Source organism: Symsagittifera roscoffensis, chromosome 4, assembly GCF_963678635.1.
Source record: "Symsagittifera roscoffensis chromosome 4, txSymRosc1.1, whole genome shotgun sequence".
Classification (NCBI taxonomy): domain Eukaryota; kingdom Metazoa; phylum Xenacoelomorpha; order Acoela; family Convolutidae; genus Symsagittifera; species Symsagittifera roscoffensis.
This window is the reverse complement of record NC_087065.1, coordinates 71,793,315-71,813,741: the sequence shown is the minus strand read 5'-3', so window position 1 is coordinate 71,813,741 and position 20,427 is coordinate 71,793,315. Positions and strand designations below refer to the sequence as shown.

Below are 20,427 nucleotides of genomic sequence, written 5' to 3'. Positions count from 1 at the left end.
CCTGCGCCAGCAAATATGCCCTGCGTTTTGAAAAACTATGGCCTTAGAAAATGTACTGTTTTTGAAACTTGGCCCATTTATTGGAAATTTTTTTTCTTCAAAAACTAACCGGCTGATTCTGAGGTTGATAATTCATTTAAACTAACCTTTGGCTTAGATTTTTTCTGTGTAATCTGTTTTGCCTCATTTGTTTTGTAGAAAAACCGATATGGACATCGGGAAATTGATTTTTTGAAGTTTTTACCGTTTTTTTTAAAGAAATATCATCACTGTTCTCGAAAGCTACTTGCTAAAGCCGATTTTATGGATTCAATCTAAAAATCAGGGTGTGGAAATCTTCCCTGCATACAAGACTATTCCCGTGCCTAAGTAGAGAAAGTTTGTGAAATTAGGAAAAGCCAACTTTTTCGATTTTTGATCGTATTTTGGAATCTTTTTCAATTTTTTTTTCTAAAACTACCCAGCCAAATCTGAAATAAAGAATTTATTTGAAAGATCGATCGATGTTGTTTTTTCTTTAGATATGCAGCTAATCCACTATTTAAGCAGAAAAATTACTGGGATTTTGCGTTGAGTCTAGTTTTGAAATTTTCAAAATTACGCATTTCGTTATCAGTACAAAATATGATCAAAATCTTAAAACATGTGAATCTAGCTATAATTTCCAACTATTTTTTCTGCAATTGATTTTTTCTTCCAAACTGGGCAACTAATTTTTCTTTCAAGCGCTCATGGCGCGATTGCGAGGAAGTGGAAATCCTAAGCAAACGGTAGGAGATCCAAATCCGGAACAGTGAAATAGTTACAGTTTTTTTGGTCGAGTTTTTCCTGCATCGCTTTGGCAATTTGATAGAAACTGCAGCTGCTTTATTGGTGGCTAGTGTTAGTAAAATTACAAGCGGTCATGAATCAGATGTGAGAACAAGTAACTCCCAAGCTTTGCAAAAATGTTTATCAAGGTGTCTTTTTAACCTTTTCCTGATTTCACTTTGTTTTGCCTGTTTAGAGTTGTTTTTTGCGTTTTCCTCGCTTGTGTTTGAATTTTGTCGTAATTTTTGTGCTGGATTTCTTGAGAAATTTTTTTCCAACTGCGGAAAATAATTTTATGGTAGCTTAATAGTCAAATTAATAGTCTTTTTTAATAGTCAAGTTTGTAGTTGAAGGGTAAACTGGCTTAATTAAGTTTTCTGACGGGTGGCGTTTTGGTTTTTACCCAAAATTATAAGTGTTCTTAGATCGTTTTCTTAGTTTGGAAAAATTGACGCTGCTCTCATACTTCTGGAAGTGTTTCTTTAAAAAAAATTTGAAATAATTTTTTAAAGAGTTCAGTTTAAATATAGCCGATGATTAAAAAACTTAGTTCTCTTAAGCCAAGTTTTGTCAGTTTTTATTTAGACTGGCGGAGCGTCGCGTGAAACTACAAGACCAATTTTTTCAAGCTGAGTTTTAATCATTGGTGCTATTTTTGGTGGCAACATTTTTTTTGTACAAAAACGGTGCATGACCGGCTACATACCTGTTTGCCGCATATTCCGCTAGTCTCTGTCGACCAAACCCGAAGGCCTTTGCAACTTTCAGTGATGGGAATTTCTTACTCATTTAGAGATTTGTTTTTGGCAAAAACGACTTTGCCAAATCTGAGACTAGGCTATCAATCAACAGAACATGTTGCGAGGAATTTTTTCTCCGCAAAGCTGATCTGCCTTTATCTGTTTAAAAAAAGATTTTTTGCCTCAGAAAATATCACTATAGGAAAATGCAATCAAAGAACAAGTTGAAAACTTGTAAAACTAGCCAGTTAGTTGTATGACAACGAGGTCAATTGAAAAATTGGGCGTCAAGATTTCCCTCTGCAAATCGGCTACGCCTTAATTTTGTTTAAAAATCAATGCTGGCCTTAGCGAAAAAAAAACGATTAGTTTTTTTTTTAATTTTTCTCCTCACTAACTACGTTGCCAAATCTGAGATAAACAAATCAATCGAATAACTAACTGTGGGGTGTTTTAAGCGAGTGTTCCCAATTTGCGGTACTGTTTCCGCTATAAACATAGGAAATAATCAACCTAATGACACTGTCCTGGATTTTGTTCAGTTTATCAAAAACAACCGTGTCGTGTTGAAATTAAAAAATCAATAGAATGGTTTTCCTTGCAAAAAGATTTTTCCGAATTCAAAAAAATCACCCATTGATCCTATTAACATTTTGTTACTTTTTAAAGAGTCGATGAACGTAGTTCAGACTTATATTAATTGTGATGGGTTTGTTTTTTCAGTTTTTCTCAGGAAAAATTTTATATTGTTTTGTGGATCAAACTCAATTTGTTTTGATTTTGTTCACTGTTGATTCTGTTCATTGTTGTTCTGTTCACTATGTTCTGTTCATTGTTGATTTTTTTTTAAATTTAGTTCAATTTTTTGTGAAAAATAAGTCACAACTATTGAACGGCAGTAGTGTAAATCGCACCAAAAAAAAGATCGACTTCTAGTTTCAAAAATGGAATTTATTATTGAGATTTCTCAGCGAAGAAAAAGTTTTACCTGTTAACCCACTCCTCCTTAAAAGAATTAATTTTATCAAAAAAATGACAATTATAAATTATTCTTTAAAATCTGAAGAGCTATAGGACCATTTACTTTTTCTTTGAAAATCGAAAATTGAGATTTTTCGATAAACTGCTTAGTGTTTTTTTAACTTGCGTTCATTGAATTGATGGTTGTCGGTTGATTTTATTTTAATTAACGCATTACATTTCGCATCTTAAAATTTGTTGGTTTCTCAGTAAATCTACTATCAGAAAACAAAAACGGGCACACCAGATCAGTAAACAGAAATTGAAGTATTTTCTACATAATCAGATGAAAAAAAAAGTTTGTGCAACATGAATAATTTTATCGCAAACCAAAAGTTGACGCAAAAAATGAGCACAAACTTTTTTGCCATGAAACCCACAACTCTAAAATATTGTTTGATCACAAGAAGAAAACCGATCCTTAAGTCTTTGATACCACAGTTCATTAGCTATTACGTTTTTGGTTCATCGTAGTTTTCATTGTAGTTGCAAGTGCAAGTAGTTCTCATTCTAATTTCAGGAGGGACTTGAAAGACTTGAAAAAAAATTTAAAAAAAGACTTCGTGAAGTGTTTTTTTTTTTTTCGTTTCAGTTGCTTTCTGCTTAAAAATTGTCGGCTTTGTTTTTAGTTGTAGAAGAGTGAGCAAGAGTGGGGTGGTAGTTCGAGACCCTTATGTATTAAGATAGGGAATAGAGCATCCGGTCTCCAAGCTGTGTATTATGATAGGGAATAGATTTCCTATGTATTAAGATAGGGAATAGGTTTCCTAATTAAGATGGTAAGGTTTCAGATGGTAAGTTTCAGAAAGCAATTTTGGGCGCCCAATCTTACCATGTTTTAACACTCATTGTATTAACACAGGGAATAGGTTTCTCAAGGTATTAAGATAGGAATGGTAAAGTTTCAGTGTGCTGGTATCTATACACTATCCTAATACATGGGAAATCTAAACACTATCTTAAAACATGGTAAAATTGGGCGCCCAAAATTTTTTCTGAAATTTACCATCTGAAACCTTACCATCTTAAATAGGAAACCCCTTCCCTATCTTAATACATGGGAAATCTATTCCCCATCTTATTACATAGCTTGGAGACCGGATGCTCTATTCCTTATCTTAATACATAAGGGTCTCCAACCACCCCTCCCCCCACTCTTGCTCACTCTTCTACTACTGTTTCTTTTCGTAATTTTTTTAATATTGTTGCTGATTTAAAATTCAAGTGCTTGGCATATTTGTCTAGAATGAGCTTCTATCGAGACATATGAAAGTTTATTTTCATTTTTTTTTTGATTTCTTATGCTTTTTTATGCTTGTGTTTGCTCCGCTTTGCCTCTGTGTCAAACATATACCTCCAGCTGCAGCTTCCCAGATGTCTCTGACCACAAACCATTAAAACTTTGTTAATGATATTTGCTATGATATTTGTGAGGCAGTTTAGAATGGTTTTCCTTATAGCACTTGCTAGTTTTCAAAAGAATAAAAACTCATCAATATGCAACAAAAACTAAACGAAATTAGATGAAAATGAACGTTTCAATTTATCGTTAAGTTGAATATTTATTTCCTCATTATAAGGAAGGATTTTTAAAATCATTTCAAAATTCACACTTCATTGATTTACGACTGCATGATATTCTGATTTAAAAAATTTGGCTTCCTAATTGGCCCATATGTGAACCCCTACGCCTCCTATTGTGAGAAAACTCGAAAATAACTAGTCAAGCTTGACAAAAGTCAATTTGATGTAACATCTCGAGAGAACGACCTAGTACTGAGAAAGTGGATCGTAGTTGATCAAACGGATAGAGCAGAACGAATCATCCGTTTGATCAAAGTGGATCGAAGTTGATCAAACCGATTATGAACATTTTGCTGTTAGCCGCATTTTTGAGCAGGGATGGGATTTTTTAACACGTTTATAAGCATTTGAGTAGAACATATGTTTTAAAATCTGAACAAATACTTAAGTGTTATGATTTGAAGGTTAAGATATTGAGCTAAAGTGCGTATAGTCGAAAAAAAAATCGAAGACTTGTTTCTAATTTGCCTCAAAAATCTCTCAATAATTACACTTGCAATAGCAATTGTATTGCAACCTGGTATTTGATTTTTTCCCTTAAACAACTCGTTCACGGAATGTCAAAACTAGAAATGGTAAATTTAGTTTCATTTCAGGTTGAATTCAGTTTTTTTGCGTCTCCAGCACACTAAGGTCCTGGGGTCGAATCTAACTGGATCTGTTTTTTTTCCAACGGGAAAAAAATCTGTGACAAAAGTAAGTCAGTATATTAATTGTATGCTTCTGTTTTGTCGGCATACTTGCCTCATTGCAAACATTTTTTGCGTTACAAAATTTACTCTAGTTGTTTTTAAGGTTTTGTATTATTTCTGTTGTTAGTAATTTTACAAACCTTGACTTCGTATTTATCTGTTTATCCATACTTGTCAACGGGCCGGGCCGCCCGTGGGCCTCAAGGGGCCGGGCCGGGCCGGGCCGAGGTTTTCATTTTTGTCAACGGGCCCCAACGGGCCTTACTTTTATTGACTAACCAATGTTATGTTTCAGTGCGCACTGTACAGCTTGCAGTGTGCTAAACGACATGACTACTACGTTCACTGCCGATTCACTGCAGAAACAAATTCGACGTAACACGAAGCACGAAATCTTTGCATTTGTGGAAGGAGACTCTGTGGGCACCACAAAGCACTTCAAATCCGAAGTCTGGAAGACATTTAAACTTATGAAATTTGTTTTTTTTAAACGGGCCGACATTTAATAAAATCCCTGTTTATCGGGCCGCCAACGGGCTCGACTTGAATTATATTGGGCCGGGCCGGGCCTCAATTATGGCGGCCCGTTAACAAGTCTGTGTTTATCGCTCAAAAGTTCTATTCTGCTCAAATAATTTCATCCTATATTTTATCGGCCTAGTTGCCTTACATTGACCGACTAAATTGTTCGTGCGCGTGTGTGGGTGTTTTGAGCTGAAGGGATTTTCGAACATTTTTAGTAATTTCTATGTCTTTTTGAATTTATTTTCGGCTCAGGTAATTACTGTTTTTTTATCAATTGGTACCTTTTTTTGATGTTAATTTCCCATTCTAATGTCTTGGAATGTTCTTTTTTAAACTTAGCTATGTTCATTTTGATATATCTACTTTTTTATTTTTCCGATTTTTTTAGACTATTTTTCTAAGTGATTTTCGATTTTTCCCAATTGATCCGCAAGTGGTGCGAAGTTTTAAAATTTTTAAAAAACAGTTTCTGCGTTGAAAAATAGCTTGTTAGAAACATTAAAAGATGTTTCTCTAAGCCCCATCCTTGCCACTAAGTGCTTACAGTCACGGTGAATACTAGTTTTGTGAAGTCTTTCATATCAAATTTCAAGCCCGCTCAAATTTTCTACTTCGATCGTTAAAGCTCCTAAAGTATAGCATAGCTCTTTGGTTTTTATATCAATTATTGGCTGTTGGTTTTTTAAGCTGGTTTTTGTACCGACTTCCGAAAAAAGTGAGTTGCACTTTGAAAATTTTTCACTATACAAAATTTTGATTTTAACCCAGCCCTTTGTGGTGCAAATGCTATCTAAAACCTATCATTGTGATAAGCTCATTTATAAAAAAAAATATAGATTTAACTAGATCATTTTTCGTGAAGTGAGGTTTGAAACTATCCAATTTGGCCAAATTGAGAAAAGTAACGCGTAATGTTTAACGTTATACAGGGGTGGATTTAGAGAAGAAGGCGTCCGCCCCCCCCCCACTCAGGGATTCGACCCCCTCACAAACCAAAGGGTCCCCCATTTTGTAATATTTATGACATCTTTTTTAGGCCAACCAACCGTAAACTTTTTCCAAAGGAGCTTTGGGCGCCAATATGTAGTAGTTTTGAAGAAAAGCACTCACCGAAAAAACGCAATTTTTGGTCATAAATTGCCAAAAAACGCCAAAAACGGCATTTTTGACGTGCCTTTTTTTCAAAATTTTGCGAGCGGCGCCAAACTTATGGTCAAAAAAGGGAGTCTTTACAATGTTCTGTGAACGCTTGAAAAATCAATTTGTTTGACCTAAAAATATCGACAAAATTTTCGAAAAGTTTTTGAAAAATTCTCTCCCTCCCCTTCGAGAAAATCCTAGATCCGCCTTTGGCGTTATATAACGAGTTAATGGCGAAATAACCCGGCTTAGAAATTGTTATAATTTGAATTGAGGCAGGCTCTTTAAACAAAATATGTCATTTTACTCCATACACTCCATTTATTCTTCGGAGCAGATTTTAAAAAATTACGAACTCTTATTTTTTTTAGTTGGCTACTATTCCATAGATATTAAAGGCAGTCAGAAAAGTTAGGGATTTCTAAAAGGTGAATGGAAGAAAAAACATAGCCAGGTTTAGAAATCCTTAATTTCAGTTAAAATTTAAGCCAAAGTGAAGCGAAACTTTTTTTGGTTAAACTAAAACTTTGGTCGAACAAAATTTCGGTTGAGGTTTAAAATTTCGTTTGATATAAATGAGTTATTTGCTTCTTGTTTTGAACTTTTGTGATAGACAAACAAAGTTTGAATTAGGTTATATCAAGATCAAAAATAAAATTCCGGAGATGAACTAAACTTTGATCCTCTGGGTACTTTTCCACTCCGCCGCAAAATAATTTTGAATTTAGCAAATAAATCCAGATTGTTGAGTTTTTGGAACGCTTTCTAATTGATTGAAATATTATGGACAAATTGCAGCTTTCGCCGATTGATAAAGCCCTGCACGATGTCGGTTATTTTGGATCGGCACAGTATTTTATGATTTTCACAAACATTTTCGTCCAGATATTTGTCGGTTGGCCTGCCGTTATATCTGTTTTCTTCGCTATCGATGTGCCTTTTAAGTGCCAAAATCTGAATTACAGCCAAAATACTTCAAGTGGTTTTGGAGCTTTTAGTCAACTCAGGTTTAATTTTGACAATCAGTGTCGTGAAAATTGTGAGAAATACATTTATGACTCATCGCCTTCATCGATTGTTTCCGACTTCGACTTGGCGTGTGGTTCGGGTCCCACCCTGACTTCGGCTGCCATTTCGGCTTTCTGGTTCGGCTTTTTTCTCAGTTGCTTCGCGAGTGGTCCCCTCTCGGATGGAGTCGGACGACGATTGACTTCCCTCATTTCGTGTTCCTTTTACCTCATCATATCAGGGACATACTTAGTCGAAAATTGTACAACTAATTAAATTAGAAATAGTTTTTTTAATTAGCTGCCCTCGAGAGAAAAGAAAACATTACAAACTAATTTGCTGGTTTTGGAGAACTGCTGTTTTGTCCCTAATGAAGAACTAAGTCTAACTATTTAGGTTAATTTTGTTTTCTGGGAAATGAAATGTTGAATGGCTTTCAAATATTGCGCCTGCTATGGAAAGTAAATTCAAACCCGACTACCCCAAAGAAACGGGATTTCAATTTTTGTTATAATCTTAAATATTTTAGGAGAATACGTTAAAAAATGACCGCATTAGATAAGGTATAAATAGACACAATTTTGTAAAAATGCTCGGAAAACATACTTTTAAGAACAATATTTAATCTGTATGTCACTTCAACAGTTGTTATTCCGATGTCACAAAATATTTACCAGTTTATTGGTCTGCGATTTCTCTGTGGCCTTTTTCACTACCCTGTCACAGTCATAGTGTATGTGTTGGTCTCCGAATGGATAGAACCCAAAAAGTTTGCAACTATTGGGCTGACTTCTGTGATATTTTTTGATCTTGGCTCCTCCGTTTGTGCATTATCTGGATACATTTTCAGCTATTCTTGGAGATTGCAATTTACAGTTTTGTTAATTCCTTTAACTTTGACTATCTTTTTAATTTACTTCAAAGTTCCTGAGAGCGCAAAATGGCTCTACGCGAAAGGAAAAATTGATAGATGTGAAAGAGTGTTGAAAATAGTAGCAAGCCGGAATGGGAGATCTTTTGACTCATTGGATGTTTGTCGGCCAAAAGAACAATCGCTCAAACGAGACATTATCAGTGTCGAAGGCGTGAACTCACCAATCAACGAAGCTACTAGTTTGATTTCGGATAATGATACAGTTCAAGCGGGCGAATATCAACATAAGCCGACCAGCATCTTTTCGCTTTTTGAAACTGCACGTGCATCGATTCTCATGATGGTGAATTTATCCTGTTGGTTTTCATTGAGTTTATTGTATTATGGATTAGCATTTAATGCGTCGAGATTGGGCGGTAACATCTATATAAATAGCGCACTTCTAGGTTTGACAGGGGTTCCAGCGTGGCTTGTATGCGTTCCTATGAACACAATTGGTCGAAAACCGACTCTATTGTCTTGCTTACTTATATCCACTTTAGCTTGTGCTCTAATCCCGTGCGCTAACAAATACCTCCCGGGTGTGACCTTGTACTTGGCGCTAGTCGGGAAAACAATTTCGACTGCTGCGTTCGATATGATGTTCGTCTATTCACCCGAACAGTTTCCGACAGAGTTGAGAAGCAGTGGAACTTCAGTCTGCTCGGCGGCGTCTCGTCTAGCAGTAATGGTTGCCCCGTTCATTATTCAGACCGGAAAGTCAGCCGATTTTGAACCTTACGCTATCATGTCCACAATTGGAATGCTGACGTTTCTGATAAGTGCGCTTTATGCAATTGAGACGCGCAATAAGCCTCAGTTGGAGACGGTAGAACAGTACCTTAGATTTGCTAGTAAAAATTAATCCAGTTACAAATTGAAACAAGGATATCTGGTTACTGGACAAGTTGTACAGAATGTTCCGACCAGTCTTAAAAAATTACAACCAAATTATTTTTCCAATGAGTGTCGTTTTTCGGCTTGGTGTGATAAGGGAATCTGAGCGAGAAGTAGAGCTTGGCATTTTCGTCGGTCATTGTAAAATCTGCAAATTGGAAAACAATTTTTTGAAGACAAATAACAAGAAAAACAAAAAAAATGTTTAAAAAAATTTTTAAATAACTTTTCAAAATTTTTTCCCATTTTTTTATACCTAAGAAAGTTTTTGTTGACACCACGCGGATTTTTTTGAAATTTTTTGATGTCGTTTAATTCACGATCGAAAGGGCTTTCAGATGAAATATCACTCAACCCAGTCCAGTTATTATTTGTGGTACCTAATTTTGCGTGAAAAAAAAAGAGAAACCAACTAAAACACTCCCGAGTTTAAAGTTCCTTCCCATTTTCAATGGTCGGAACAACAAATTAAGCTGAGTGCTGTGCAAGAAGCACAGAGTGTTTATATCACAAAAAAGAAAAAATCTACATTAAAAAAAACATTCTCCAAGATGGTGAGAGGAGAATCTAAATGAAAGCCTGGAACTGAGAAAGTATATTGAATATAATAAAACATTTAGGCACTTTGGACAACGTTTTTTTATTCAAAATGTTAAGAAGGAGTAAACTAAGTTGCACTTACTAAGGAATTAACAATTTATCGTCCTATGATAAGATTGCTCGCTCGTTTTGTCTGCGCAAAACTAGACTAAATATTAACACTTTAAACCGTTTTTTTTCCGACACTGAAACTTTCTTGAAAATTTTTTTGATGTCGTCCGACTAATCAAGACTGATAAGTCTTGAAAATGACCTATCACTCGACCCATTCAGGTGATGAATATTTGCGGTACTTCATATTGCGTGGAAAAACACTGAAAACAAATAAAAACATACCCGAAAAGAAATGTTCTTTTTGCTTTTAGTGGTCAAAACAACATACAAGACCTCTCAAATTTGTTAGCAGTTTTTATTTTATACGTTTTTTATTTTATAAGTTATTCAAGCTCAAAAACAAAAAAATTTGAAAAAAAAAATTAAACCTTTTTGGCCCCGGAGCTACATCACCCTAATGTTTAGCCACGATCATATAAGATTTGTTTTAGTTTTGAGCTTTTTGAAAAATTTGCGTTGCTCGAAAACTTTAAATTGGTTAACATAAAAACCACAGAAGTAAAAAAAAATTCCGTATGCTATAATTTAGTTTCAGAATCGATCAGCAAATTTTGGCAATTTTTTGAGATTTTATTATTCAGAAATTGACTTAATTTGATATAAAATTTTGTTACAGTTTTTGAAACTTTTTAATTAAAATTCGCAACACGTCTTTTCATTTCAACTACAAGGAATATACATTACCCAATTTTGTTCCAGCTGTTAGAAACTTACAAGCAGGCATTTTATTAACATTCAATGTACTTTAAAAAAAGAAAGTCGCAGAGTTTTGTTCGTACTCGATGACTCCATTATTATTTTAAGAACTTAACTGGTCTCTTTACATTGAGACTGAGAATTGAACAGCGACGATTGTGAATTTCTCAATAAATCTAATGCCACCAGATGCATGCCTCCAATAATTTTAATATGGCTGGTTGGCTCTCGTGAAGAGTTGACTAAAAAGATCTTCTGATTACCGGTATCACCAGTTTTTTATCCAGAAAAAAAAACAAGTGATCCTTTGCATGAAGGGTTTTGCAAAATTCTTGATGTAAATTTTTTGAAAAATTCAAGAGAGTTTGTTTTTACTAAGCTTAAGAAAACGCAATTAATTCGTCCTCTTTCGTCAGTAAAGATGAAACTTTTCTCCAGCTGTGATTTTCCTGAGTTAATGATGAGATTGGTTATTTTAGAACCGCTTTATTTTTAGGAGAGTTAATTAATATGCCGGGATAAATCCATTTTGGAAGTTAAAAGCAATTTTTATGTTCCTCCTAGGCTAATAATGGAGTATCTGAAGTAGATGAAAAAAAAATCAATTGATTTGGTTCGAGCTAATTCAATATCAGAGAAGTTAAATTGATGGTAATATTTTAAAAAAATAATAAAATGCTATGTCGGGAAAATGAATTTGCGTAACACTAAAATTAAAAGTATCGATTGGAGTTCATTCTGAATTATTTTTTAAAATACGTTTGTAGTTTTTGTTGCAAATTCCCCAGATTGACCAAAACTTCTTATCATACAATGTCAATATATGAAAAACTTCTTGTCATAGAGTTCCATGCAATTCCATACGTACAAAAAGTTGTATGAAACCTCTATGATAAGCATTTTTCCATATATGAAAATTGTATGATATGTTTACTTCCATAAACCAAAAAGTTGATTTTTTTCTTATTTGTAACCGAACGCTACTGACAAAGACCTTGGTTTACTCAACGCAACAAAGGTTGGACGGTCTTGCATTTACAATGCATAGAAAACGACCTGAAGTATCTTAAAAATAATTTTCACAAATCATATAATGAAAGTAACAAACTTTTGAACTTTGGCAAAATTTTTCCACGATGGTTGTTTTTAAAATTTAAATTTTAAAATTATCAGACATTAATTAAGACATACACAAATATGCCATACAAAAAAAAAACGAGTTTTTATGGCTTTTGTAAAAAAATTGTAAAAAGTAAAAAAATTTGACATTAATGTATCCAGGACTACGTTATGCACTCAAAAAATTAAATTTTGCATGCAAAAACTTTTTTTGGAAAATGTTTGTTTGAGTGCAAAATTCGATTTGCGGGTGAAAAAAAAACAAGAAATTTTTTTGATGCAGTTTCAAAATAAATTGGAAAAAATTTTGGGTCACCATCAAAAAAATGCTAGTCACTCAATTTCCATATATGGGAATTGTATGATGAACATTTTTTTCAAAAAACAAAAAAAAACCATGGTTTTTTCATCACCAGACTGTTTTATTAGAATCAAACCGCCGCAGAAGTTAGTTTAGATTTTTTTTCACCAATTTTTTGAAATTGTATGAGAATTGTATGACAAGCATTTTTCATGCATTTGATGTATGGAATTGTATGATAAGCTATTTCGGTTTATGGAGGTCAACCCGGGTCGTAAGGACTGAGAAATAAAAGTAATAATAAATGCAATAAGTTTGAGTCTAAACTCGACTGATAAGCTTGTATTAGTCTCTCGTCCAAAACAATTGTTAAATTTTGAATCTCTCAACGGGATCATTTACTGTCTGCAATTAAGTTTACAGCCACTGCTTGTCAATTTTCAAAGTTGTTTTTTTTTCTAACAAACGTTGTTTTTTAAAACTCTTCGTTTTTCCCTTGTACAATTTCCTCTCTAATGGTTCTAGCTTAGCACTCAGTCCATTTGAAGTCGAATCCGGTTTTTTCCTTGGTGTCGAAATGACTTTTCCCCTTGACTTTTAGGAATGCTGATATTAATTTTACAAATGCCAAAGTATTCCAATGGAATGACAATTTTGTGTTTAAAAAAGGTCTGAGAGGGTGCTCAAGCTTGCAAAGTTTGGTACAATTCAAACATATTGGTTAACTGAGCCGAAGAACAATTTCAATTTCGATTTGTTTGGGCATAGATAAAATCTTGATTGCGTCTGCTTTTCCGATAAAATGTCGTACTTTCCCTTATCAGTTGTTGAATTGCAGCCATTTGGTTTCATTTTGGAAAATTGCAATTTTCTTCATTTCATCGCCATGTTGTTCTTATCTAATCTACTTAGAAAATACACGAAAACCATTTTATGACCATCGAATGTGTCCGTTTGAGGCAATGAAAATATCGTTGAGGTAGCAGTTTGCAAAAAAAAGTCTTTTCGCAATGAATCCATTTCCTGTTGGAAACCAATTTGTTTGTCCTCCGATACATAAAATACTGTTAAAATTCGGTTTGTTTTGGTCTTTTTATCGCCCAAAGTGCACTGTTCACTGGTCTCGTCACATAGCTTTGAATGACTCTACGCATTGCGAATTCTCAACTGCTGAACCCGACTGGTCTACAGGGCTTCTTGAATGCATGCAAAGCCACGTTGTCAACAGCTGAAATGAAAATGTTGGTTTGATTTTTTTGAAGAACTCTTGTACAGCTCCTAACATTCTTTTTTTAGTTAGCGACTAAAATTTAGTAATTTTTTGTTCCGAAAAATGTTTCATTTACTTTTTGTAGGCTAGTCAGCAGGGCTAGTCTGCGCATGTGTCAATTAACAACAAAAACAGCTTCCAATGGTTTAAAATTGAGGCTCTTTGTTGATTTTAATTGGCTTCATATTTATCTGGGAAGCAAGAAAGACCCTGTATTCTTGCAAAGAGATAAATTTTTAATTTTAATGTATAAAAAATGATTTTAAACTAGAACAAAGATAGCCGGTTGCTGTGCAAATAACACAGAGTGTTCCGACCATCACTCGTAAAAAAACTATGAAGAAAAACTTTTTTCAATCTTCACTTTACCGTAGTTTTTTTTCTGCGTGCTGTGATTATAGATTTATACAAACGCATAGAAAGTTGGTGAATCAGACATAAAATACTACAATTGTCTTCAAAAATTTAAAAAAAACTAAAAAAAAAAGAATTTCAGTTAAATAATTTCTAAAATTTGTTCTAATTTTTTACACTAAAAATTTTAAATTTTTATGAAACATTTTATGGCCAATAAAGCTTTTAAAAAAGACAATTGCAGTGATGGTCGGAACAAAAAATGGTCGGAACAAAAAAAATGGTCGGTTTTGTTTTTGTGATTGATCATACTTTTAGATGATTGGAACTGAATTTCTAAGAATTCAATGGTTCTTCTTAAATTAAGAATATCCCTCAGGAAAATTTACTTTACGTTATTTATCTACGTCGTATTATCAAGGAACAATAATTGCGACAAAAAAAATCATTTCAAGGAGGAGTCGTATTGGGAGAACAAAATACAGTTTATCTCAAGAAAAGGTATTTGAAACGTTGTAAAATATCTTTTTTCGTCTTCTTCGTTATCTTCTTTTTTTAACTCCTCCTCCTCCTCCTCCTCTTCTTCTGCTTGACAAATTTCCTCCAATTGCTCTTCAGCCTGTTTATTTTGTGTCGCTGAATTTCGACTCCCTTAGTGTCATTTGCTTGTTAGTAGTAAAATGGGTCTTTAGTAACCAAAGGCATCAGAAAAAGTCTAAATCTTCACACAAAAATCTTTTTGAGATGAATGTTTTAAGGCTGGATCTCTCTCTCTCTCTCTCTCTCTTCTCTCCCCAAACTTCACAAACATATTTGCTTTTTTGATGAATTGATTTTTCTAATTTGGCAAAACTGGCTGCGTTCAAAAAAACTCTGTGAGTCTTATTTGCAGACTTAATTATTGTTTTCGTTCAATTTAGAAAGTCACAAAATTTGTTGTATTTTCTAATTGTAAATCAATTTTCGGTCTGAACTCTTAAAAATAAAAGCAAAGTTTTTTTCGCTTCTGTGTTTCAATTTAGAAAGAATTAAATAGTTTTCTTGTTGATTTTATTCTGCATGAATCAATTTTTTTTAAATTATTTTCTGATTTGTTCAATCACTGAGTGTGGGAAAAATTTTTTGTGTAAATGTAATGCAAGACATAATTTTTCATAAAATGGTCTTTTGGGTTCAAAAAGGTATCTTAACAAAACTTTTGTAATTGATATTTGGGCTGCGATGGAAAATTTCCAGAAAACATTTCTTGTGTCGAGAAGTTACGATAGAAATACGTTGCTTATACACCAAATGCAGAGGTAATAAAAGATGAATTTTATCCACAATTTCTACTTTTTTTATTGAAAGCAAAAGTGCAAATAGTCACAACCACTGTCGAAAATTAACAAAAATAAATCGAAAAAACGGTTGATCATTTTGCTCGTTAATGATTGCTGAATTTTTTTGCACCAATGAGTGCGATAAGAATAAATTTTGCTTTTTATTGGTTATTTTCGTTGTAATATTTTTAAATTCGTGTTAAAAAATAACAGTTTTCATACCTTTCTGGAATTGTTTTTGGGAGATTCAAAAATTATAAAAAAATTATTTTCGAGTTCTTCTCAAGCAGGAAAACAAAACTAAAATTATTGTTCGAATCTAAGTCTTTATTTATCCTCTTGATCTAAACAAAGAGTAATAAATTGAGAAAGTTGATTTTTAAACTAGGATTCTTTTTGGGTGCTGTTACGGATGCTGTTACTTTCTTATTTTCTTACAGATGTTGCTTAATTTTCTGCAAGCTAAAATTTATGAAAGATTATTTTACAAAAATTCATTTTGCCTGGACGTTTAAAAAAGAATTTAAAGCAATGAATGGAAGAAAATAGCACAATCACAAAATAATAGAATGAAAAGGATTTTAAATGAGATTTCTTTGTTATCATGCCTTGGCAGAATTGTATAGTTGAAATTTGTGTTGGTTATTTTTGAAATTTTTATGTTGAATTTTAACTTTTTTAAGGCTGTTTGTTGGATTTGAACGTCATACTGATGTATTTGAACTTCTTCTTGTCGCAACTGAATTACAAAAAAGTGTGATCGATAGAAAGACTGGAAGAAGTACAAAAAATTTTCCTTATTTGAATCTTTGTGTCCATTCGTTTTCGTAGAAAAAAATAGGGCGACCATGCACGAATGAGCGAAAATTTTATTGCCAATCATAACTACCTGCTATAAAACCAGACTTTTCCTTTCAAAAGTTTTTGATTGGTTAAAATTTTTTGCTTTTTGAGGTCCTTCAGCCATGAGGAAAGCATCCACTTCCACCGCTCATTTTAAATGATATGACGTAATTGCAGATTGCATGAACAGTTAAAAGAATCACCAGGGAATTTTTGCATGTGACGTTAATTTCATCTGCAAGAAAATTTTTTGCTGTGTAATTCTTATTGGGTAGCTTCCCAAATGGTATAATTCCCAAATGGCATAAAAATGAAATTTTTCCCAAATGGCCTAAATTTCAGGTTTTTATTGTTACTCAAACATTTTTTTCATCAACTTTTATTTCTAAAATTTTGTCAGATTTGAAATTAACTACTTGCGAACAAACGTTAACTGACAATTTTATGCTTTTCACTTTTGATTAAATAATTTTCCAATTTATTCAAGATAAAATGTTAATCAACATTTGAATTGACCGCTCGGCGATATTTCTCACATTGTTCACGGCAGAAATTTTCTCGATCTTCTTAATGCAACTGTTGCATGAAGCTTATGTCATATGGGACATTTATCGTTTTTATGCTAATTGCGAATTATGCCATTTGAGTCGTAATCCTTTATTGTAGTTATGTGAAACACTTAAGCTAACAATCTAAAGAGACCCAGTTCGAATCTAAAATACTTTCGAGGGGCAGATTTTCAAAAAAAATTCTTAAGCCCATAATTTTGTTGATGTCATAGAAGATCAGTTTCCAATTTGCATCATATACTTTAAGAATCCAAAGTCGCTTAAATTTTCTGAGCCTCTTTTAGATATAGGCAGCAATGACGTTTTACGGCACTTTTTAAAAATTTCAGGGTTGGTTGGCCAAACAAAGATTTCATAAAACAAAACCTAGCCATGCTGACAAGAGGGAGAACTTAGAAAAATTAAAATATACAATTTGTTTAGCTTGAAACTAAAAATCTTAAATAAAAATTACGGATATATGTAATCAAAAAATTGGGTTGCCATTTTTTTCTGAAACTTTTTATGGTGTTTAAAAGAAATACATGTACATCAAAGCTTCCAAATCATCCTTATTTTGCAGATAAAAAGAATTCAACTGGCAAATTAAATTAACTTTTCGTACAAGACACCAAACGAAATAAGAAGTGACAATTTGAAGTTATTTGAAGATTGAATTGATGTGAAGCAGGTAATTAATGCTTTTAAATGCATGTATTTATGTGTGCATGGCTATATTTTGTTATTTTTTCTGGCGAAGTAGCCTACGGCAGCTAGACCAATCAGGAGTAGAGTACCCAGTCCGAAAATGAGGGCGAATGCAAGTGCTCCTCCTCCGTCAGCTGCGACTGCTGGTTTCACCAACAGAGCCAGAGTCACCAGGAATATGTTGAAAATTGTCAAAGTGTTCAACTCCATTTGTTACTGCTGCACTCTATTTTTGTTGCTAAAAGAATTGCAACTCAATGTCAATTCAGTCATGGCAAAGGTTTCAAATTGCTACAGAAAAAACTGTCGGTGAAAAACTTTTTCAAAAAATTTGTCTCAATTCTCAGATTTTCCTTCCAATGGTGGCTTTAAAAAAATTCTAAACTATTTATTCTTAATATAAGTGGCCAAAAGATTCAGCAGCTGACATTCGATCAAAGAAGCTTACCTTATTTCTAGAAAAAAGACCCGAAGAATGCTAGATCTATCAAATAACAATCAATTTTCAATCATTTTTACCAAAATTAATCAATCATTTTTTTGCTAAAAACGCTTTATAAGGCAATGGCTAGTAAAATATACTCACTTGCAAACAAAAATTTCACTGATGATTAATTTCAGATTGCTTTCACCGTCCAAAATAAGTAAGCTTAATTAAATTATGAATTATAACTTGTTTGTTTATTTTATTGCGATTTAGTATTCACGAAATATTTACCTGGAACAAATACTAACCCAAGTTTGAAATGCAGATCAAGTTGTTAGATGGTTGTTTGCATATGGACAACCCACTTAACGAGTGCTGCTGGTTATCAGATATTTGATCTAAAATTAGTTAAAATCATAACTGAGGAAAAACGATCATAACTTTATTCAACTTTCAGAATAAAGTCCACCTCTTTCCTTGAGCAAACCATTGATTAAAATTCTGTTATTCTACTAACTGATTATGGCTGGTTATATCAAATTTGAGTTTCACCTGTTAGTTTCTCCAACTCCTATTCCAATTCTGCCAGTGTTCTTTATACCTTTTTTAAAAAAAATAGATCGGGAAAAGTAAGTAGGCTATCTCCAACCAAAATCAACAAAATATACAAAACCAACTGTATTTTAATCAGGGGCGGAATCTAAAGTTTTCTCGAAGGGGGTGGGAGGATTTCCAAAGCACTAAAAAGATCCTGTTTTGACAAATTTTTGAAAAAACCGGCCAAAAGAAATCGTTTTATAGGAACTTCTCGAAAATTTTTGACCAAAAAAATGCGTTTTTTTGGCTCGCGCTCCACAAAATTAGTATATATTGGCGCCAAAGATCCATTAACAAAAGTTTTAGAGCCAGCCAGCCAGAAATGAAGGTGTTAAAATAGTACCAAAGGCAAAATCCCCCCCCCCCCCCCCCACCCTCCCTATATCTGCCCCTGATTTTAACCAAGCTAAAAACGTTGCACTATTAAAATGTTGGTTTCAGTTTCATAACAATTTGACCAAAGACGTCTTCCTTAATAACTTTTTAAAATTCAGTCGTTTAATTTAAGTTGTATACCATTTCACTTAAATCTTAAATGCTATTTCGCGAGACTGCATTATCTCGAAATTGATTTGAAGGGTAAAAATTTCACAAAAACATAGATTCTTTGACTAGGTTTTCTTCTCTTGCCATAAGAAACCAGCTTGTATCCAGATAGGTTGACTTCGTTTGTTCAATTTGTTTAAATTGATATCATATTTTTTGTAGGAAATGCTGCTAATCGTTTTCCATCGGTAGTTACCTGGTTCCTGTGCTAATTCATTTTGACGATAAAAGTAAAGCCTTACACAAAATTTAAATCCTTTGGATTTGCACATCAAATTCATTGTGTGAAATTTCTTCCAAATATCGCAAATTCGATTTTTTGTGTCCTGCTTTTACCTTACTGAATTTGATTATTGTTCCGGAATTGGAAAACAATTTCAAAATATCGGAACATATATTCTAAGCCTTCAAATTCTATTTTTCAAATAGGGCGATCAAATTTTTTTGCGAAAACTTTGGTGTACTTTATTAAAGATTACAAAAGCATCGTTTGTTATTTTGATGCAACCAATATCACGAAGTATGAACTATCATCACAGGAAAGAACTATGGCGTAGGGTGGGGTTTTATTCCAGCCGATATTAAGTAAAAGTTCGATTGCGATCAAGTTTAATATCATATTAAAACCTAACTGGTCGTAATTCGGATTTCTAAAAAGACTTGTTCAGCTTTAAGTGTTCTTTTTTCAGGGCAATTTAGGGAAAAATTGGTGTAGATTTCGATCTCAGAGCAATTTTACTAAGAAGAACAATTGGTTTGAAATAATGATCTCTACCGACCCAAAATATTCTCCCTTTGGTATAATTTTGAGAACTCGATTTTTGGCTGACTAACAATTTTCAAAAGACGCCTTTGCACCAAAACATAGTGATTTTGAGGAGATAGCGGGCGCCGAAAAAAAGCAGTACTTTGCTCAAATTTTTCCAGAAAATGCCTACCAACATTTTTTTGGCCTGTTTTTGGTCAGAATTAGGTATTTGTAGTGATTAAGGAGAGCTCAGAAATTCAATTTAGTCGACCTCACAAAAATACAAAATTTCGACTTTTTTTTGAAAATTTGCCCACCCTCCTCGAGAAAACCCTAAATCCGCCGTTGGTAATGACAGGAAGTAGTTCTTGATTAACTCATCCATTTTAAAGCACAGTATCTGTGTTTTACTATACTTTACCAAGACTTAAATTAATTTGAGTAACCAGTAACCGGAACAAACTTGACGAAGCGTTGAAAATTAACGAAGAAATTTGGAAGAAAAATTAGTACACAGAATCCTGGAAATCAAAAAATTTGAGTAAAATATTGGAAAAGATCCTTATTGAAACATCAAAAAGCCTCACAGTACTCAAAACTGAAAAAAATTGAGCGAAAATTGACAAGCCGAAATTCTTTCTAGAGTATCGAGAAAACTTAAGTTTAAAACTGAAAGAAAAACTTCAAAGGTCAAGCCCAGTTTTAGCTTTTTTCACAACGTGTCAAAGGATAATTTGCTTCCCGTCGTTTAAGTTAAATTTTGATTGTAAACTGAAGTCTCATGTGGTATATGAAACAAATTAAACAAGAAAAAGGGAGAATGTTGAGGTGAAATATTTACATAGATGGCAAATTCAAGTTAAATGGCTGAATCGCTCTTTGTTGTAATTCTAACAGTAATAATAATT

General features: G+C 33.4%; 2 protein-coding genes and 1 long non-coding RNA gene across 6 annotated transcripts in view; 1 reads left to right on the top strand and 2 right to left on the bottom strand.

Annotated features, from left to right (window-relative positions):
- LOC134845124 (AP-2 complex subunit alpha-2-like) overlaps positions 1–20,427 on the top strand; it is a 606,200-nt gene that overhangs the window by 346,027 nt on the left and 239,746 nt on the right. The gene's annotated exons all lie outside the window — the stretch shown is intronic.
- The window catches only part of LOC134845123 (FACT complex subunit SPT16-like), a 590,873-nt gene that overhangs the window by 351,661 nt on the left and 218,785 nt on the right, over positions 1–20,427 (bottom strand). The gene's annotated exons all lie outside the window — the stretch shown is intronic.
- On the bottom strand, positions 17,087–17,920 carry LOC134844493 (uncharacterized). Its single transcript, XR_010162686.1, has 2 exons — positions 17,788–17,920; positions 17,087–17,439 (listed from the first exon to the last, which is right to left on the bottom strand). It is a non-coding gene; the product is annotated as an uncharacterized LOC134844493 (long non-coding RNA).